Source organism: Pristiophorus japonicus, chromosome 1, assembly GCF_044704955.1.
Source record: "Pristiophorus japonicus isolate sPriJap1 chromosome 1, sPriJap1.hap1, whole genome shotgun sequence".
Lineage (NCBI taxonomy): Eukaryota > Metazoa > Chordata > Chondrichthyes > Pristiophoridae > Pristiophorus > Pristiophorus japonicus.
In genome coordinates, this window is record NC_091977.1 from 531,393,290 (window position 1) to 531,416,428 (window position 23,139).

Below are 23,139 nucleotides of genomic sequence, written 5' to 3' on the forward strand. Positions count from 1 at the left end.
GATCAAAATTAAGGCAAGGAAAAATATGAAAGTTTTTAAAAATTACATTTTTTAAACTACCATTTTGTTCTAAATTTAGCAAATTATCTTTGGTTTAGTTTCCATTTCGCTTTTAATTTTTTATTGCCACCAATATTGAATTATTTTTGTTTTTCTCACTGAGGGTGCAGTTACATTTGTTTTGCAGCAATTTGCTTCAGGAACATTCAGTATTCAAGGAGCATCACTATGCTGGACTGTACAATTGAGCTTGCTTAAAAAGTCTCCGCTAGAACAGATTGAACACTTATATTAAATTTGCTTCGTGGCTCAAGCTGCTGAAGCACTAATATTTAAATAATCTAGATGCCAAATTAAACATATTCAATGGTCTAGAAATCCCGGCTTCCCTGGGTCTGTACGGAGTGTACACGGACCCGGGAAGGCATCGCAAAAGCCAGTTTTCGGCACGCAATGTGGGGAAAGATTGCGATATTTACCCATATCTTACCCAGCGCAGAGCCTACTTTTACCGGCGTGAGAGTTTTAGAACGTACAAAAACATAGCAAATTAAAATTTAAAAACATATTTTAATGTTAAAAATCCTGCCCATGAAGACAAGTTTATTTTAAATCAATTAAAAAACTTTTAAAAATAGGAAAAATATTTTTTCAAAGACATTTATTAACTTTAATTTAAATTAATCTTAAATGTGATGTATTTTTTCTATTTCTTTTAATTTGTGTTTTGGTGTTGGGGGGGGTTTCCTCATTCATAAAAATGGGAACTCCAACTTACGGAGTTCCCATTATTATGAATGAGAAAATACTGTTCCTTGATTGGCTGCCCAATGCCATGTGACTCCAGCTTCAGCATACGGACGTCCAGACTTGTATGCGCTGCGATGCGCAGGGAGTGGAGGCCTCAGGACCAGGATCACTGGTGGGCGCAGCAGGAACAGGTAGGTGCGCATCTTTAACATTTCCTGTCAAGCGCCCGCTGGGAAGCCTGCGACCGGGATTTCAGGGCCAATACTTAAGTGTCTTCTCGTGAGGTTTTGAAATGAATTTCGCTCCCATTAGTTCTTCTCCTGTCCCGCCCCCCCACTGAAAAAAAAACAGTAAGCTAACATTTAACCTCCTGTTATTTTTATTTCTGGATCTAATTTGTAAAGGCCAGCATACTGGTGTTCTACACTGCACTCTCTATTAAGCAGAAAGACTTGAGTTGTGTCAACAATTGACACAGTCAGCACCTGCATAACAGTCTACTGGGAAAAAGCCCATTTAAAATTGCTCAACCGTATCATAGCTGGAAAAACGAACTCCATTATGCATTCCCAGTGCATAGTAAACGACATCATCTGCAAAATCCAGGAGTGAAATATCATACCCGCCAAGTGCTTTTTTTCTCCTCCACAGTCACCAATAATCTTGCAATGCCAGAAAGCTCTGTTGTGCAGAAAGATTTTTATATCTATTGCAAGAATAGTTTCTTCCCATTGCACTAATAAGGAAATCAGAAACTCCCAATGGAAAGACCTTAGGAACTGAACTCATGGTAACTCTATCACTGAAAACTTTCCGCAAGAAGAATCTGTAACTAAGAGTTAACAGTTGACTGATTCCCTTGCAGAGGTAATAAAGATGAGACAGGCCATCCTCCAAGAGAATTGTAGCGCACATGTGGCTGTAGACCTTAATGACGAACATATGAGTTTATAAAGCATCAAAATTGAGTGATTGGTTTAATTTGGAACCAGGATGAGGAATCTCTTTAATTGAAGTCTTGGCTAGTGGATAACAGCATGCTGAAATGTGTTCTGTAAGGGAATGCAAAGCAAATTTTTTTACTTAATAATTGCTTAATTGAGCATGGACAGTAAAAGCTACAGATGAATATGTACCAGCTTCACTTCCCATTTATGTCACCAAAATATGTATTTGACCATAATTTTTATATTGCCTCTTGCGAAAATCTTTCAGAAGTGCTGTCAGCCCTTTTGAAAGGATGATTTCTTCTGGCTCAGTTAAGTAAGAGATCACCGAGACTTGTAAGGGCTTCTTCGCTGTTTGAGTGCTCAACATTCTCCTCACACTATCGGACAGGTTCTGCAGAAGTCGTGCACTGAGCACACACGTGCAAATGTCCTGACATTGCAGACAGGTGGTGACGCATGTGTTCTCCTGCTCTTGTGTAATACAAAGCCCTAGAATCTGTACCATTGTGCTAGTTGGTCGAGACTTTAAGTTAAGTGACCACTTAACATTAACCTACTACAAACTATATAACCGCAAAGTTAGCAAGGATGAATAGGTCGGTTTTATTTTTTATATTTGTTCACGGTATGTTGGCATCGCTGGCTCGGCCGGCATTTATTGCCATCCCGAATTACCCTTGAGCAGGTGGTGGTGAGCTGCCTTCTTGAATACATCGGAGTGGCTTTCTAGGCCATTTCAGAGGACAATTAAGAGTCAACCACACATTGCTGTGGGTCTGGGGTCACATAGGCCAGACCGGGTAAAGACGGCAGATTTCCTTCCCTTAGTGATATTAGTGAACCAGATGGGTTTTTAGGACAATCCGGTGGTTTCATGGTTACCATTACTGATACTAGCTTTTTATTTCAGATTTTATTTAATTAATTGAAGCTAAATTCCACAGCTGCCGTGGTGCGATTTGAACTCGCGCCTCTGGATTATTAATCCAGGCCACTGGATTACTAGTCCACGAACATAACCACAATGCTACCACAGAGGAATCTCCCTGCTGTCGACCACCGGGAAAGTCATTGCAAGAATCCTCCTCAATCATCTTATCCCCGTGGCTTAAGAGCTCCTCCCAGAGTTGCAATGCAGATTCTGACCACTAATGAGCACAATGGACATGATCTTCACCGCGCGGCAGATACAAGAAAAATGCAGGGAACAGCACCAACCCTTGTACATGGCCTTCTTTGACCTCACAAAAGCTTTCGACACAGTCAACCACGAGGGATCATGGAGCGTCCTCTTCAGATTTGGCTGTTCAAGAGTTTGTCGCTATCCTCCGCCTGTTCCACGATGACATGCAAGCTGTGATCCTGACCAACAGATCCATCACAGACCCATTCCACGTCAGACCGGGGTCAAGCAAGGCTCCATCATTGCACCAACGCTCTTCCATATCTTCCTTGCTGCAATGCTCCATCTCGCCCTCAGCAAGCTCCCCGCTGGAGTGAAGCTAAATTACAGGTCAACCTCCGCTGCCTCCAGGCTAGATCCAAGTTCAGCCCACCCTCCGTCATCGAATTACAGTACGCAGACGACATTTGCGTCTGCGCACACTCGGAGGCTGAACTCCAAGCCATCGTCAACACCTTCACCGAGGCGTAGGAGGGCATGGGCCTTACACTAAACATCTGGAGGACCAACGTCCTCTACCAACCTGCCCTCCGTTTATCAAAATCCACGACGAGGCCTTGCACAACGTGGACTATTTTCCATACCTCGGGAGCCTACCATCAACAAAGGCAGATATCGACGACGAGGTCCAACACCGTCTTCAGTGTGCCAGCGTGGCCTTCGGTCGTCTGAGGAAGTGTATTTGAAGACCACGACCTCAAATCCAGCACCAAGCTCATGGTCTACAGAGCCCTCCTAGGTGGCTCAGAGACATGGACTATGTACAGCAGGCACCTCAAAACACTTAAGTATCACCAAAGCTGCCTCCGCAAGATCCTGCAAATCCATTGGCAGGATAGGCGCACCAATATCCGTGTTCTCGCTCAGGCCAACATCCCCAGCATCAAAGCACTGACCACGCTCGATCAGCTCTGCTGGACGCGCCACATCATCCGCATGCCTGACACGAGACTCCCAAAACAAGCGCTCTACTCGGAACTCCGACACGGCAAGTGAGCCCCAGGTGGGCAGAGGAAACACTTCAAGGACACCCTCAAAGCCTCCTTGATAAAATGTAACATCCCCCCGACAACTGGACATCCCAGGCCCAAGACCATCCATAGTGGAGGAAAAGCATCCGGGCTGAACACCTCGAGTCTCTTCGCCGAGAGAAAGCTGGAGCCAAGCGCAGACAGCAGAAGGACCACGCGGCAACATAGGCCCCCCCCGCACCACCCGTTCCTTCAACATCGTCTGCCCCACCTGTGACAGAGACTGTAGGTCCCACATTGGGCTGTTCAGACACCCGAGAACTCATTTTTAAGTGCAAAAGCAAGTTATCCTTGACTGCGAGGGACTGCCTATGATGATGCTAGCATACCCTCAATTTGTGGTATGTGGAGGCTCATCATCATCCATTCTTGGCCAGAATTGCTTCCACTCTTCGAATGAGTCCTTAGGTGGTTGAACAGTCCAATACGAGAGCCACAGTCCCTTACACAGGTGGGACAGACAGTCGTTGAGGGCAAGGGAGAGTGGGACAGATTTGCCACACGCTCTTTCCGCTGCCTGCGCTTGATTTCTGCATGCTCTCAGCGATGAGACTCGATGTGCTCAGCGGCCTCCCGGATGCACTTCCTCCACTTAGGGCGGTCTTTGGCCAGGGACTCCCAGGTGTCGGTGGGGATGTTGCACTTTATCAAGGAAGCTTTGAGGGTGTCCTTGTAATGTTTCCTCTGCCCACCTGGGGCTCGTTTGCCATGAAGGAGTTCTGAGAAGAGCGCTTGCTTTGGGAGTCTCGTGTCTGGCATGCGGACAATGTGATCTGCCCAGCGGAGCTGATCAAGTGTGGTCAGTGCTTCAATGTTGGGGATGTTGGCCGAGTCGAGAGCGCTAATGTTGGTGCGTCTGTCCTCCCAGGGGGCTCCACCTTTCAGTGCACTCCTGAATAACGCTTTTAACAAAAGTCACATGGAAAATTTCTCTTTAAAAATAAATTAAGTTTCATTAAAATATTTTTAAACTTAAATCTTTGGTGTGAAGCTGTCAATACATCATATATTCAGGTTACACTGTTCCCCCGCAGCACAAATAAACTAGATCACAAAAGTATAATTACATGTACAGTAGCACTTCCGTTCAAGTCCATCAACACATATATTTTGATCTCAAAAATCTAAAATTTGCTGCTCTCTGAAACTTCTGCCGTGGCAGGGCTACCATCATCCTCTGTGGTGAGTCAGACGTGTCCCGGCACGTTTAGGTTTTTAAATTTTTTGCATGGCAAGTTGCTGTAAGTGCGAGGAGATAGCGGTGCAGCAAGAGAAAATCGAGCATCTGGGACCCGAGTGAACAGGGGAAGCAACAGTGCATCTCCTTAACCAATCACGTTGAAGGATTGTGCAATTAAAAGCACAGAGAAGGAAGTATAAATTAAAGTGGTGAATTCCATGCCAAGCCAGGTAGAGAGAGAAATAGAGAGAGAAAGAAAGACTGGATTGAGAGAGAAAAAACTGAAAGGAAAAGTAAAAAAAATTGCATTCGTGGGGCTCAATTTTCCCCAGTGATTTGCGCCGGTTTTTTTGGCCGAAGTTTAAAAACCAGTTTCCCCAATCAATTTGCACCAGCATAACTCAATTAGTTACGATTTTTTTAGGTTAGTTTTTTTTTTCAGCGAAAGGGGCGTAACATGCCACGCGTGCCAATTCTGGCCATTAAGGCAAGTTTGACCAGCTGAGAGTCAATCCAGTTCTGCTTAAGCTAATGTATGTGGCCTCTCCAGAAAAATCTTCTGGAGAGTTAAAGAAATTGGTGCAGGTAAGTGCAGCAGATGCCATGGGGGGAGAGGGGAAGGACCTGACCAGGAGGAGGCCGCCATTCAGCCTGGAATGTCGGGCAGGGGAGCAGACCAGCAGGTAAGTTGCTGTAATATATTTTTGTGTGTTTTTAAATTGATGTAATGTGTTGGGAACTGGCTGCATGTTTCACTTTGCAGCCTCAGCTCGCGTTGTGCCCCTGGTTACCATGGCAGCCCGATCTTTTGGTGCCGATCAAAACTCCACCCCCAAAACTAAAGGGCACGCCAAAATGAAGAAATCCAACGGGGAAAACTTAGAACATTTTTTTTTGGCGCAATTAAGCCCCAAGAAAACGGGCGTAACTCTTCAAGTACGCCAAAAAAAAGCTTTGGGGAAAATTGAGCCCATTAAATCTCCAACAACCATTAAAACCTGAAGGCATGAGACTCCACACTTGTAAAGTTAATTTTCAGTGTCGAGAGAATGATTGGCAGTAATTAGCATTCATCACATCGTTAAAAGGTTATTTGGACTGGAATGGATGACTTAACTTTCTGCAGCAAGTTTAGTTTGTGTCGACCGCACAAATACAGCAACTTCATACTGTTCAGTGCAGTTCAACGGTGAGCCAGTCAGCGCAATCCTGTTTTTGCAAAGCCAATGGTGGAGCGGTGCAACTTGGACAGAAACTTTTGGATATTTGAGTTCACCACAAATCTGCCCCTTGCCTGAAGTTGCTGTACCATTTTTGCACAAATAACAGTGAACAACATTAGCCGCACCGTTATTTTGACAGAAAAATCTGGGCCATTAGATGCACTCAAAAAATTCGCTAATAAAGCAACCTGGGGAGTTCAGAAGGCGTAAATAAATAGATCTCTTAAAACTCCACATTTCATTCAACCAAGGTTCTTTATCAGGTGTACTTGCATCGAAATATACCAGAGGCTACAGGCCAAATCCCCACTTTGAAAGCATGGACAGCAAATTGCACTTGTTCTCAAAATTCAGAAAACTGCACTTAATGCAGAGATGCAGGCAAGTTATCCCATAGAGAATCATGTGTTTGTCTAAGTGAAGGTTTCGAGGGCAAAATTGCCCCTTTTTATAGGCCCGTTAGCGCCGGGGGAGGTGGGGGAAGAAGTTACTGCCTCCCAGGAAATTGCCCCAGAGATTTAATGGCTGCTGTCCCGGTCACGCCGTGCCCCGCAATTAGCGCCCCAGGCCGGTGCGCAACCAATGGCATAATTGCCGTGTGCGCCGACTCCTCCCGGGCCACCATCTTTCTTTGTCGACCAACTCTAGGGTCGACCCAACAATGGCGGCCCTCGCGTCGACCTGGGCTGCCATCGTGCAGCCCAGCACTCCGTTTTAGGTGCCGGGCTGTTGGCCCGGTCGATCGTTTCCCTGATGGTGGCCATCAAAGGACCTGCAGAGCACGCAGCGGCCCTCCCCTTTAATAAAAGGGGAAGGGCATTGTAGCACATCAATGCTATGCGGAGCATCCGCATAGCGCTGGACTCAGTGCTGCGCTACTGTCCCTGGAGCTCCCCTCAAAGGAAGCGGAGCGCTAGAAACAGCACTCCACTTCCTTTGAGGGACGTACGGCCTAATTCCACATTGGGGGCGGGACTTTCGGCCCCATAAGGTTACCACCCCCAATCGGGGAGAAGGGCAACTTCTAGTCAGTTTGTGGACAAACATATCCACTGATTGATAAGCCATCACTCTTGTTTGTGAACATTCCCTCCCCATCCTAACCCAGCCACCCACCTCACCTCACGGGCTTCCAATCTTGGATTCTGTCAGTGGGTGTCACAGGAGTGTTGTTCTGAATAAGACACTGGTTAGTTAGACCACAGTCAGAGTACTGCAGAAAGTTCTGGTCACCATATTACAGGAAAGATAAGATTGCACGAAAGAAGGTATAGAGGACATTTATGAGGATGTTGCCAGGACTGGAGAATTTTAACTATGGGGAAAGATTGGATAGGCTGGAGTTGTTTTCTTTGGAACAGAGGAGACTGAGGGGAGACTTAATTGAGGTGCATAAAATTATGAGGGGCAGAGATGGAGTGGATAGGAAGAGCTTCGCAGCCAATAAAGTGTAGTCACTGTCCTTTAGTAAACGCGGCAGCCAATTTGAGAGGGCAGACAGGCCCCTTCAGTAGTGGGGAAAATGTTGGAATCTATTATTAAGGATGAAATAGCAGCGCATTTGGAAAGCAGTGACAGGATCGGTCCAAGTCAGCATGGATTTTTGAAAAGGAAATCATGCTCAACACATCTGGAATTTTTTGAGGATGAAACTAATAGAGTGGACAAAGGAGAACCAGTGGATGTGGTGTATTTGGACTTTCAAAAGGCTTTTGACAAGGTCCCACACAATCAAAGCACATGGTATTGGGGGTAATGTACTGACGTGGATAGAGAACTGGTTGGCAGATAGGAAGCAGATTGTCGGGATAAACGGGTCCTTTTCAGAATGGCAGACAGTGACTACTGGAGTGCCGCAGGGCTCAGTGCTAGGACCCCAGCTATTTACAATATACATCAATGATTTAGATGATGGAATTGAGTGTGCTGGTGACACTAAACTGGGTGGCGGTGTGAGCTGTGAGGAGGACGCTAAGAGGCTGCAGGGTGATTTGGACAGGTGAGGCGAGTGGGCAAATATATGGCAGATGCAGTATAATGTGGATAAATGTGAGGTTACCCACTTTGGGGGAAAAAACAAGGCGGAAGAATATTATCTGAATGGCGGGAGATTAGGAAAAGGGGAGATGCAACGAGACCTGGGTATCATGGTTCATCAGTCACTGAAAGCGGGCAGTGAAGAAGGCAAATGGTATGTTGGCCTTCATAGCTAGGGGATTTGAATACAGGAGGGGGAGCTCTTACTGCAGTTGTACAGGGCCTTAGTGAGGCCTCACCTGGAATATTGTGTTCAGTTTTGGTCTCCTAATCTGAGGAAGGACGTTCTTGCTATTGAAGGAGTGCAGCGAAGGTTCACCAGACTGATTCCAGGGATGGCTGGACTGTCATATGAGGAGAGACTGGATCAACTGGGCCTTTATTCACTGGAGTTTAGAAGAATGAGAGGGGATCTCATAGAAACGTATAAGATTCTGACGGGACTGGACAGGTTAGATGCAGGAAGAATGTTCCCAATGTTGGGGAAGTCCAGAACCAGGGGACATAGTCTTAGGATAAGGGGTAGAAAACATAGAAAACAAAGAAAATAGGTGCAGGAGTAGGCCATTCGGCCCTTCTAGCCTGCACCGCCATTCAATGAGTTCATGGCTGAACATGCAACTTCAGCACCCCATTCCTGCTTTCTCACCATACCCCTTGATCCCCTTCGTAGTAAGGACTACATCTAACTCCTTTTTGAATATATTTAGTGAATTGGCCTCAACTACTTTCTGTGGTAGAGAATTCCACAGGTTCACCACTCTCTGGGTGAAGAAGTTCCTCCTCATCTCGGTCTGAAATGGCTTACCCCTTATCCTCAGACTGTGACCCCTGGTTCTGGACTTCCCCAACATTGGGAACATTCTTCCTGCATCTAACCTGTCTAAACCCATCAGAATTGTAAATGCTTCTATGAGGTCCCCTCTCATTCTTCTGAACGCCAGTGAATACAAGCCCAGTTGATCCAGTCTTTCTTGATAGGTCAGTCTCGCCATCCCGGGAATCAGTCTGGTGAACCTTTACTGCACTCCCTCAATAGCAAGAATGTCCTTCCTTCGGTTAGGAGACCAAAACTGTACACAATACTCCAGGTGTGGCCTCACCAATGCCCTGTAACAACTGTAGCAATACCTCCCTGCCCCTGTACTCAAATCCCCTCGCTATGAAGGTCAACATGCCATCTGCTTTCTTAACCGCCTGCTGTACTTGCATGCCAACCTTCAATGACTGATGTACCATGACACCCAGGTCTCGTTGCACCTTACCTTTTCCTAATCTGTCACCATTCAGATAATAGTCTGTCTCTCTGTTTTTACTACCAAAGTGGATAACCTCACATTTATCCACATTATACTTCATCAGCCATGCATTTGCCCACTCACCTAACCAAGTCGCTCTGCAGCTTCATAGCATCCTCCTCGCAGCTCACACTGCCACCTAACTTAGTGCCATCTGCAAATTTGGAGATACTACATTTAATCCCCTCGTCTAAATCATTAATGTACAGTGTAAACAGCTGGGGCCCCAGCACAGAACCTTGCGGTACCCCACTAGTCACTGCCTGCCATTCTGAAAAGTACCCATTTACTCCTACTCTTTGCTTCCTGTCTGACAACCAGTTCTCAATCCATGTCAACACACTACCCCCAATCCCATGTGCTTGAACTTTGCACATTAATCTCTTGTGTGGGACCTTGTCGAAAGCCTTCTGAAAGTCCAAATATACCACATCAACTGGTTCTCCCTTGGCCATTTAGGACTGAGATGAGGAGAAACTTCTTCACTCAGAGTTGTTAACCTATGGAATTCCCTGCTGCAGAGAGTTGTTGATTCCAATTCATTCGATATATTCAAGAGGGAGTTAGATATGGCTAAGGGATCAAAGGGTATGGAGAGAAAGCAGGAAAGGGGTACTGAAGGAATGATCAGCCATGATCTTATCGAATGGCGGTGCAGGCTCGAATGGCCTACTCCTGCACCTATTTTCTATGTTTCTATGTTTCTATGACCTATTTCCCTTTACAGTGAGGTCACTAACCAGGGGTAATAGATTTAAAGTAATTGGTAGAAGGATGAGAGGAGAGTTGAGGGTAACCTTTTTCACCCAGAGGGCGGTGGGGGTCTGTAAGGAAGGTAGAGGCAGAAACCCTTCACCACATTTAAAAAGTACTTGGATATGCACTTGAAGTACCGTAACCGACAAGGCTACGGATCACAAGCTGGAAAGTGGGATTAGGCTGAATAGTTCTCGGCCGGCACAGACACGATAGGCCAAATGGTCACCTTCTGTGCTGTAAATTTCTATGATTCTATAAGAACCTAAGAACATAAGAATTAGGAACAGGAGTAGACCATCTAGCCCCTCGAGCCTGCTCCGCCATTCAACAAGATCATGGCTGATCTGGCCGTGGACTCAGCTCCACTTACCCGCCAGCTCCCCATACCCCTTAATTCCCTTATTGGTTAAAAATCTATATCTGTGACTTGAATACATTCAATGAGCTAACCTCAACTGCTTCCTTGGGCAGAGAATTCCACAGATTCACAACCCTCTGGGAGAAGAAATTCCTTCTCAACTCGGTTTTAAATTGGCTCCCCCGTATTTTGAGGCTGTGCCCCCTAGTTCTAGTCTCCCCGACCAGTGGAAACAACCTCTCTGCCTCTATCTTGTCCATCCCTTTCATTATTTTAAATGTTTCTAGAAGATCACCCCTCATCCTTCTGAACTCCAACGAGTAAAGACCCAGTCTATTCAATCTATCATCATAAGGTAACCCCCTCATCTCCGGAATCAGCCTAGTGAATCGTCTCTGTACCCCCTCCAAAGCCAGTATATCCTTCCTTAAGTAAGGCGACCAAAACTGCACGCAGTACTCCAGGTGCGGCCTCACCAATACCCTACACAGTTGCAGAAGGACCTCCCTGCTTTTGTACTCTATCCATCTCGCAATGAAGGCCAACATTCCATTCGCCTTCCTGATTACCTGCTGCACCTGCAAACTAACTTTTTGGGATTCATGCACAAGGACCCCCAGGTCCGTCTGCACCGCAGCATGTTGTAATTTCTCCCCATTCAAATAGCATTCCATTTTTTTGTTTCCCCCCCCCGCCCGCTCAAGATGGATGACCTCACACTTTCCGACATTGTATTCCATCTGCCAAACCTTAGCCCATTCGCTTAACCCATCTAAATCTCTTTGCAGCCTCTCTGTGTCCTCCACACAACCCGCTTTCCCACTAATCTTTGTGTCATCTGCAAATTTTGTTACACTGCACTCTGTCCCCTCTTCCAGGTCATCTATGTATATTGTAAACAGTTGTGGTCACAGCACCGATCCCTGTGGCACACCACTAACTACCGATTTCCAACCCGAAAAGGACCCATTTATCCCGACTCTCTGCTTTCTGTTCGCCAGCCAATTCTCGATCCATGCTAATACATTTCCACTGACCCCGCGTACCTTTATCTTCTGCAGTAACCTTTTGTGTGGCACCTTATCGAATGCCTTTTGGAAATCTAAATACACATCCATCGGTACACCTCTATCCACCATGCTCGTTATATCCTCAAAAAATTCCAGTAAATTAGTTAAACATGATTTCCCCTTCATGAATCCATGTTGCGTCTGCTTGATTGCACTATTCCTATCTAGATATCCCGCTATTTCTTCCTTAATGATAGTTTCAAGCATTTTCCCCACTACAGATGTTAAACTAACCGGCCTATAGTTACCTGCCTTTTGTCTGCCCCCTTTTTTAAACAGGCGTTACATTAGCTGCTTTCCAATCCGCTGGTACCTCCCCAGAGTCCAGAGAATTTTGGTAGATTATAACGAATGCATCTGCTATAACTTCCGCTATCTCTTTTAATACCCTGGGATGCATTTCATCAGGACCAGGGGACTTGTCTACCTTGAGTCCCATTAGCCTGTCCAGCACTACCCCCCTAGTGATAGTGATTGTCTCCAGGTCCTTCCTTCCCACATTCCTGTGACCAGCAATTTCTGGCATGGTTTGTGTCTTCCACTGTGAAGACCGAAGCAAAATAATTGTTTACGGTCTCAGCCATTTCCACATTTCCCATTATTAAATCCCCCTTCTCATCTTCTAAGGGACCAACATTTACTTTAGTCACTCTTTACCGTTTTATATATCTGTAAAAGCTTTTACTATCCGTTTATGTTTTGCGCAAGTTTATCTTCGTAATCTATCTTTCCTTTCTTTATTGCTTTCTTAGTCATTCTTTGCTGTCGTTTAAAATTTTCCCAATCTTCTATTTTCCCATTAACCTTGGCCACCTTATACACATTGGTTTTTAATTTGATACTCTCCTTAATTTCCCTGGTTATCCATGGCTGGTTATCCCTTCTCTTACCGCCCTTCTTTTTCATTGGAATATATTTTTGTTGAGCACTATGAAAGAGCTCCTTAAAAAGTCCTCCACTGTTCCTCAATTGTGCCACCGTTTAGTCTGTGTTTCCACTCTACTTTAGCCAACTCTGACCTCATCCCACTGTAGTCCCCTTTGTTTAAGCATAGTATGCTCGTTTGAGACACTACTTCCTCACCCTCAATCTGTACTACAAATTCAACCATACTGTGATCACTCATTCCGAGAGGATCTTTTACTAGGAGATCGTTTATTATTCCTGTCTCATTACACAGGACCAGATCTAAGATAGCTTGCTCCTTTGTAGGTTCTGTAACATCCTGTTCGAAGAAACAATCCCGTATGCAATCTATGAATTCCTCCTCCAGGCTACCCAGTGCGATTTGATTTGACCAGTCGATATGTAGGTTAAAATCCCCCATGATTACTGCCGTTCCTTTTTCACATGCCTCCATTATTTTCTTGATTATTGCCCGCCCCACCGTGAAGTTATTATTTGGGGGCCTATAAACTACGCCCACCAGTGACTTTTTCCCCTTACCCCCTATCTCTAATCTCCACCCACAATGATTCAACATTTTGTTCATTCGAGCCAATATCGTCTCTCACAACTGCCCTGATATCATCCTTTATTAACAGAGCTACCCCACCTCCTTTCCCTTCTTGTCTATCTTTCCGTGTCGTCATTTACCCCTGTATGTTTAATTCCCAGTCTTGGCCACCCTGCAACCACGTTTCTGTAATGGCCACCAAATCATACCCATTTGGAATGATTTGTGCCGTCAATTCATTTACTTTATTTCGAATGCAGCATGCGTTTGGGTAGAGTGTTTTAATACTAGTTTTTAAATCCATGATTTTTAGTTTTGACCCCTCCTGCAGCCCCTTTACATTCAGTGGCCCTTTTTGTTTTTTGCCTTGGGTTTCTCTGCCCTCCACTTTTACTCATCTCCTTTCTGTCTTTTGCTTTTGTCTCCTTTTTGTTTCCCTCTGTCTCCCTGCATTGGTTCCCATCCCCCTGCCACATTAGTTTAACTCCTCCCCAAAAGCACTAGCAAACACTCCACCTCGGACATTGGTTCCGGTCCTGCCTAGGTGCAGACCGCCCGGTTTGTACTGGTCCCACCTCCCCCAGAACCGGTTCCAATGCCCCAGGAATTTGAAACCCTCCCTGCTGCACCACTGCTCAAGCCGCGTATTCATCTGAGCTATCCTGTGATTCCTACTCTGACTAGCAGGTGGCATTGGTAGCAATCCTGAGATTACTACTTTTGAGGTCCTACGTTTTAATTTAGCTCCTAAAATTCATCTCGTAGGACCTCATCCCTTTTTTTAAACCTATGTTTTCTCTTTACAGGTTTTGAAGAGATCATTTTTCATCTGGACCTCCTATTCAGGAAACTCAAATCCTGCATCATTCCAGATCAAGTTTCATCAAAACTGAAACAGATATCACAACTGGAGACTGAAGTCGATGGTTTCCTTGAAGTCCACAGTTCTGTCAACCAGAACGGAGGGCTCAGACAATATTTTTCAACTCGTTCAAAAGGACAGCACGGGGTTTTACAACTCCTCAGTTAACTCCCCTTTTTAATAAAATATAAATCAAAGATACTTAAGGTGCAGATCAAATCAGAGCTGGTGTCTGAATCCTGAAAAGAACTTGTATTAATATACGTCTTTCATGACCTCAGGACGTCCCAAAGCATTTTACAGCAAATTAACTTTTTATAACTGTAGTCACGACTGTTGGATAGGAAACCCGGCAACCAATTTGTGCACAGCACTGTCTCACAAACAGTAATGTGACAATGGCCAGATAATCTGTTTTTGTGATGTTGGTTGAGGGATAAATATTCAATGTAACTATTTGTACTTTTGTACTGCACTTTTTTTGATCATGCGTCTATCAAGCTCCGCCACCCCACCTCCCCCTCCCCATGCCGTGTCCATCAAGCTCTAACCCCCGTCCCCGAATCATTCCCTCCACGTGGTGCCGAGACTGGTGCTGGGGTAAGGCACTTCAGCTGGCAGGGGCATGCACTTGCACTGGGGTAAGACACTTTGGCTGGGGGAAGGATGCACTTCGACTGGGCAAGGCACTTCTTCTGGGGGAGGCATGCACTTGGACCAGGTAAGGCACTTTGGCTGGGGGAGGCATGCTCTTGGACCAGGGTAAGGCACTTTGGCTGGCCCTTGCTGTCTTCTGGGGAGCTCCGTCCTCTGTCACTTCAGGAAGTCAAGTGGATCCAGTTACAATTTGCAAAGTCAGTGAGACCTTAGGATGGGCGGTTCCAGTTATACATTCCTGTGAAACTTCAGGATGTGGCTTATCCTCCAAGAGGACCAATCAGATAAAGGGTGGAGCATGGTGGCCAAATAAGCATGTCCATAAATAATGGCCAGGACACCAGGGATAACTACTCTGCTCTTCTTTGAAATAGTGCCATGGGATTGTTTACGTCCACCCAAGAGGGAAGACGAGGTCTCGGTTGAAGGTCTCATCCGAAAGGGTGGCCTTTGCTCTAGCTGCAAGGTAGATTTGTAGCTTTAATGGTCTCAGATAATAGCCGGAGAATGCATTTATCATCACAGAGAATTCCAACTCTATGAATAAATGCAGAACCTAATTCAGTTGGCACCTTTGAAGAAAACTAGCTATCATGTCCTGTACTTTGGTCTACCATGCCCTTGATGCAGGTACAACATTGCAGCTGAAGGGCAAAGTGAACTGCAAACATACTAGTACAGTGTGATGCATGAAACAACAATTTCCTTTCTTTCAGGATCAATATTTTGCAACAAACACTGACCAGCAGCCTTCTTCTAAGTCTAGAACATGCCAAGCAGTTTAAGTTGTGCAATGTGTGCAGACAGCAGAGACACTATTGGTGACAGCCTTGTGCTGAAAGGGCCTGATGGCAGATGTGCAGTAATTAAATTCAGCTCCAGCAAGGGATTTATGCCATTGGCAGAGAGACAAAGACGGAAACTTCAAAATCAGGATAATGATACCCGATCGATGCACTTCTCATCAAATGCAATTTTTTTCTTTAAGAAAGGGCTGTGCTCCAAGATCCGAGAACTGACAGGAATGAGGGACTAGAGGCAAAAGAAAAAATATTGAAAACCCACAGGAACTTTGTGGCAAAGAAAAAGACTTGAGGTGTAAGGCACGCTACTAAAGTAATAAAAAATGATCAAAGCAAAGGGTCGTGTATATGGCAACTAAATAATAAAGAAAAACACTGCAGGTAACAGGAGAAAAGTTACGAGTAAAGCATCCAAAACAAGGCCCCCCATGTATGGAAACTATAGAAATAAAGAACTGTTATTAATTACAGAAAAATGATCTGTTAACTACCAGCTGAATTCCAGATCAGGAAAAACCTTTCAGAAGGCAGAAAGTAAGCTCTTTATGAGACAATGTCTGGTTTGGGAACGATATCCGTTTCTCCGCTGCGACAGAAGATCCTATGAGTGAAGCGATATCCGATCAGGTGCACAAAGTCGCTGGTCTTCTGAAAACCACATGTCCCCAAACCATAAGGAGACACTTATTTCCACCCTTCACCCACATCTTCGAGTACTCAAGGGTCATGCAGCCCACCTCCCACCCCCGCAGCCCACCCACCCCCAAGAGATACAAATACCCACAGATTGCACTCGTCTTCACTTCTGAAACAAGTCAACCCAGGTTTAGCAAAGTTATCTGAAAAGCCAGAAAGACACTGCCTAATTTTCAACACGTCCTCTCATTGGGATGTACACAGTCATTTTTGTGAAGTGGGAATGGCAACAAAATTGCCTGTTTTCATTGTGGTTGTGCCAGTACCAGGAATCACTTCAAATGTCATTAGAGGTAGGGGTACGGTAGGATAGTGGTTACGTAACTAGACGAACAATACAGAGGCCTGGACTAATAATCCAAAGATATGAGTTTGAATCCTACCACGGCAGCTAAATTTAATTAATAAAATAAATCTAGAATTTTAAAAGCTAGCATTAATAATGTTGACCATGAAACCATTGGATTGTCGTTAAAACCGAATTGGTTCACTAATGTCTTTAGTACCATCCCAGCCATCCTTACCCGGTCTGGCCTATATTCCACTCCAAACCCACAGCAATGTGATTGAATCTTAACTACCCTCTGAAATGGCCTCGCAAGCCACTCAGTTGTAGCAAACCACTACAATGACAAAGTCAGCACTACGAGGACTGCAGTGGTTCAAGAAGGCGGCTCACCACCACCTGCTCAAGGGCAAATAGGGATGGGCAATAAATGCTGGCCTTGCCAGTGACGCCTACATACGGTGAACAAATAAACAAAAACAAAGTGCACAGCCAAACAAATTGGTCCCCTAGACCCTCAAATATAGATAGCAAAATCTGCTGTTCCTAGTTTCAACCAATAGACTGTCCTTTGGTGTCTAAATACCTTGGACCTCGTCATTCTGCAGGTAGATTCCACAACAAACTGTTGTGATCCACTATTAAAAGCTTGGTCGAATTTCAGAGAATGACAACTCCAGGCTAGTAATTAGGACCAGGCTAGTTTCAGGAGCTCACAAAGAAGTCGCCAATCCTGAACTGTAGCAATGGCTGCCACCGCGTTGAAGAAAACTTTAAATAACAACCAACAATGCAGGAAATGCTCAATAGGTCAGTCAGCATCTGTGGTGAGAACAGATGAGTTAAAGTGTTACATGAAGGAAAACAGTATTTACAAAGGAACAGAACAAAGAAGAAGGAGGGGAAAAAGTATACCTACATGAGACATAATAGACAGCATAATGAGAGAAACTCGAGATACTGACGACACACAGAGAACATGTGAATAGATCAGGGGATGGGGATGGGGTGGGTGGAGGGAAGAAGACAAGTAAAAATAGCAGGAAAAAGTGGCAAAGCTAAGCAGACTCCAGTGGCCCAGGAGAATAAAACTTCAAAGAAGACTTTTCTGCATAAGAAAGATCGAGAAAGAAATTCAGACTTGCATTTTTATAGCGCTTTCTAAAGCCAGCCCAAAGCGCTTTACGCAGCCAATGAAGTACTTTCGAAATGTAGTCACTGTTGTAATGTAGGAAATGCTGCGGCCAATCTGTGCACAGCAAGCTCCTACAACTGCACTGTAATAATCTTTTTTTTTTTTAAAGTGATGTTGATTGAGGGATAAAAATGGCCAGGACACCGGGGACAACTCCACTGCTCTTCTTCCAATAATGTATGAGATCTATTAGGTCCATCTGAGAGAGCAGCAAGGGCCTTGGTTTAACATCTCATCCAAAAGCATCTTTTATTAAATAGAAAAGTCTGATCCCGAAATACTGAATTCCTCTGGTTAGCAACCCTCTGCAGAGAAAACCCCGATATCCGGATCAAGGTGCTGACGTGCAAGTATTGAAGCCCAGTATGACCACAACAAATCAGCCGCTTGACTAACATCTAGAAGTTGACATAAATTTCAAGTGAATTATTCAATGCAGCTGGCATTTCTCTAACGAAAGAATCCACAAAACTTCTTGTGCTGGAGTTTACACAGCTAGCAGTTGGGTTAATGATGTGTGTAGTTGTACGATTGTCTGGATGAGCAAGTTGCACCACCATCGAAAGGCCACATTTGTGAATTGAAGAGGATTTACTGTGATTGAAAGGCTGCATGAGAGAAAGCAGCATTCGGCGGCCCGGCCCACAAGACCATCAGCAGGCCGGGGCGATCAGAGGGAGCAGCGTCCAGTGGCATACCACTGCAGGAGGGCGACTGCTGCGAAGTCACGTCGCTGATTGCAGTGCGGGCAGGCACAGCAGGTGGGGCGAAGGAGTGGCAAGAGTTTGTAGAAGGAAGTGATCGGGGTCTAGGAGAGGTGTGAGTCTGGGCCCAGAAGAGGCGAGGGCGCTCCCATCCGTGCAGCAGAGCTGGTCTCCAGTCGTCTTAGGTAATCCTCGTCACTGGACCAAGACCGAGCTCTGTCAAGCCCGTGTGGTGCTGGTGTGCAATGGCCACCACACTTTAAAAAAATCCAAGCACAGGCATCTTCCACCCTTCAACATGTAGTTCGGGATCTGGAATATTAGGTCCTTCATTGAAACACCTGTGAACTCATTCTTTTTTGGCGTGGAAGCAAGTCATCCTCGCTTCAAGGGACTGCCTATGATGATGATGATGAGCAAGATGGCCTTTTCTCACCTTTCTTTGCATATACCTATTTAAGAGGCCACAATAGGAAGGTCTTTATATAGAATTACATAGAATTCACATCACGGAAACAGGCTATTTGGCCCAATAGATCTATGCCGGTGTTTATGCTCCACACAAGCCTCCTCCCACCCAACTTCATGTAACTTGATCAGTATATCCTTCTATTCCTTTCTCCCTTATGTACTTGTCTAGCTTCCCCTTATAGGCATCTATGCTCTTCGCCTCAACTACTCCAAGTGCTCGCGAATTCCACATCGTGGTCCGCAAAATACAATCATTGTATTCCAGTAACCATTCAAAATACTTCAGAGCTCTGCACACCAAGCCACAGCTCTAGCTGAGAATACCACATCAAGCAAATCTAAATCCATCACGCTCTGCAACCCAGTTGGTATTCCGAATGCAAAAGTGTTATATATGTAAACCTATGTAGCCACTGGAGAGGCACTCTGGAGACCTGCAATAAAAGTCACACTTTACTTTGAGCTCACAGTATCCAGTCAGATTCTTTATTCATACATAACAACTAAGTGTATATTCAGTTTTGTGTTTTACACCTACTCTAAAAGGCTGCACATTCAATATATAATGCACGCAATACTCCAGGTGCGGCCTCACCAATACCCTGTACAGTTGTAGCAGGACCTCCTTGCTTTTGTACTCCATCCCTCTCGCAATAAAGGCCAACATTCCATTCGCCTTCCTGATTACCTGCTGCACCTGCAAACTAACTTTTTGGGATTCATGCACAAGGACCACCAGGTCCCTCTGCACTGCAGCATGTTGTAATTTCTCCCCATTCAAATAATATTCCCTTTTACTGTTTTTCTTTCCCTCCCTCCACCCCCCCCCCCCCCCCCAAGGTGGATGACCTCACATTTTCCGACATTGTATTCCATCTGCCAAACCTTAGCCCATTCTCTTAACCTATCTAAATCTCTTTGCAGCCTCTCTGTGTCCTCTACACAACCCGCTTTCCCACTAATCTTTGTGTCATCTGCAAATTTTGTTACACTACACTCTGTCCCCTCTTCCTGGTCATCTATGTATATTGTAAACAGTTGTGGTCCCAGCACCGATCCCTGTGGCACACCACTAACCACTGATTGCCAACCCGAAAAGGACCCATTTATCCCAACTCTGCTTTCTGTTAGCCAGCCAATTCTCGATCCATGCTAATACATTTCCTCTGATTCCGCGTACCTTTATCTTCTGCAGTAACCTTTTGTGTGGCACCTTATCGAATGCCTTTTGGAAACCTAAATACAGAACATCCATCGGTACACCTCTATCCACCATGCTCGTTACATCCTCAAAGAATTTCAGTAAATTAGTTACACATGATTTCCCCTTCATGAATCCATGCTTCGTCTGCTTGATTGCACTATTCCTATCGAGATGTCTCGCTATTTCTTCCTTAATGATAGCTTCAAGCATTTTCCCCACTACAGATGTTAAACTAACTGGCCGATAGTTACCTGCCTTTTGTCTGCCCCCATTTTTAAAAACAGAGGCGTTACATTAGCTGCTTTACGTTAGTACAAGACTACTTCTTAAGATTATTTTTATTCGTTCATGAGATGAGGGCGTAGCTGGCAAGGCCAGCATTTATTGCCTGTCCCGAATTTCCCTTGATAAGATGGTGGTGAGCCGCCTTCTTGAACCACTGCAGTCCATGTGGTGAAGGTACTCCCACAGTGCTGTTAGGGTGGGAGTTCCAGGATTTTGACTCAGTGACGATGAAGGAACGACGATATATTACCAAGTCAGGATGGTGTGCGACTTGGAGGTGGTGGTGCTCCCATGCGCCTATTGACCTTGTCCTTCTAAGTGGTAGAGGTCGCGGGTTTTGGAGGTGCTGCCAAATAAGCCTTGGTGAGTTGCTGCAGTGCATCTTGTAGATGGTACACACTGCAGCCACGGCGCATCTGTGATGGAGGCAGTGAATGTTTAAGGTGGTAGATGGGGTGCCAATCAAGCTGGCTGCTTTGTCCTGGATGGTGTCGAGCTTCTTGAATATTGTTGGAGCTGCATTCATCCAAGCAAATGGAGAGTATTCTATCACACTCCTGACTTGTGCCTTGGAGATGGTGGAAAGCCTTTGGGGAATCAGGTGGTGAGACACAACACAGAATACCCAGCCTCTGACCTGCTCCTGTTACTACAGTATTTATGTGGCTGGGCCAGTTAAGTTTCTGGTCAATGGTGACCCCTCCCCAGGCTGTTGATAGTGGGGGATTTGGCCATGGTAATGCCGTTGAATGTCATGGGGCGGTGGTTAAGACTCTCGTTTGTTGGAGATAGTGGCACTTGTGTGGCACGAATGTTACTTGCCACTTATCAGCCCAAGCTTGAATGTCATCCAGATCTTGCTGCATGAGGGCATGGATTGCTCCATTTTAATGAGGAGTTGCGAGTGGCACTGAACACTACAGTCATCAGCGAACATCCCCACTTCTGACATGATGATGGGATGGTCATTGAAGAAGCAGCTGAAGATGGTTGGGCCTATGACAATGCCCTGAGGAACTCCTGCAGCTATGTCCTGGGGCTGTGACTATTGACCTCCAACCACCACCACCATCTTTCTTTGTGTTCGGTATGACTCCAGTGGAGAATTTGTCCCCTGATTCCCAATGATTTCAGCTTTACTAGGGCTCCTTGATGCCACACTCGGTCAAATGCTGCCTTGATGTCAAGGGCAGTCAACTCTCACCTCACCTCCTCTGGAATTCAGCTCTTTTGTCCATGTTTGGACCAAGGCCTTAATATAGTCTGGAGCAGAGTGCTCCTGGCGGAACCCAAACTGGGCATCATAGAAATATAGAAAATAGGTGCAGGAGTAGGCCATTCAGTCCTTCGAGCCTGCACCGCCATTCAATGAGTTAATGGCTGAACATGCAACTTCAGTACCCCATTCCTGCTTTCTCACCATACCCCTTGATCCCCCGAGTAGTAAGGACTACATCTCACTCCTTTTTGAATATATTTAGTGAATTGGCCTCAATAACTTTCTGTGGCAGAGAATTCCACAGGTTCACCACTCTCTGGGTAAAGAAGTTTCTCCTCATCTCGGTCCTAAATGGCTTACCCCTTATCCTTAGACTGTGACCGCTGGTTCTGGACTTCCCCAACATTGGGAACATTCTTCCTGCATCTCACCTGTTAAAACCCGTCAGAATTTTAAACATTTCTATGAGATCCCCTCTCATTCTTCTGAACTCCAGTGAATACAAGCCCAGTTGATCCAGTCTTTCTTGACATGTCAGTCCCACCATCCCGGGAATCAGTCTGGTGAACCTTCGCTGCACTCCCTCAATAGCAAGAATGTCCTTCCTCAAGTTAGGGGACCAAAACTGTACACAATGCTCCAGGTGTGGCCTCACCAAGGCCCTGCACAATTGTAGTAACACCTCCCTGCCCCTGTACTCAAATCCCCTCGCTATGAAGGCCAACATGCCATTCGCTTTCTTAACCGCCTGCTGTACCTGCATGCCAACCTTCAATGACTGATGTACCATGATACCCAGGTCTCGTTGCACCTTCCCTTTTCCTAATCTTTCACCATTCAGATAATAGTCTGTCTCTCTGTTTTTAACCACCAAATACTTCATCTGCTATGCATTTGCCCACTCACCTAACCTATCCAAGTCACTCTGCAGGTTATTGGTGATTAAGTGCTGCTTGATAGCAATGTTGACGACACCTTCCATCACTTTGCCGATGATTGAGAGTCGACTGATAGTGCGGTAATTGGCTAGATTGGATTTGTCCTACTTTTTGTGGACAGGATATACTTGGGCAGTTTTCCACATTGTCGGATAGATGCCAGTGTTGTAGCTGTACTGGAATAGCTTGGCTAGAGGCACGGCTAGTTCTGGAGCACAAGCCTTCAGTACAACAGTAGAGATGTTGTCGGGGCCCATAGTCTTTGCTGTATCCAGTGCGGTCAGCTGTTTTTGATATCATGTATTGGCTGAAGACAGGCTTCAGTGATGGTGAGGACCTCAGGAGGCGATATCACACATCTTAAGAACTATGTTTGACAGAGTGCATAGTATTGAATGAATATAGGATTCTGATAAATTGACAAGTTGCATTTATAAAACAATGCACTAACTCAGCACCAAGGGGGTGGTCTGGCTATCAGTCCTATTTCAGACACTTGTCTTCGTGTGCATTGTAATGGCCGA

At 45.4% G+C, this 23,139-nt stretch overlaps 1 protein-coding gene across 9 annotated transcripts in view; it reads right to left on the minus strand.

Moving 5' to 3' along the window:
* LOC139277917 (intermembrane lipid transfer protein VPS13B-like) overlaps positions 1-23,139 on the minus strand; it is a 1,209,249-nt gene that overhangs the window by 1,119,125 nt on the left and 66,985 nt on the right. The window lies entirely within an intron of this gene.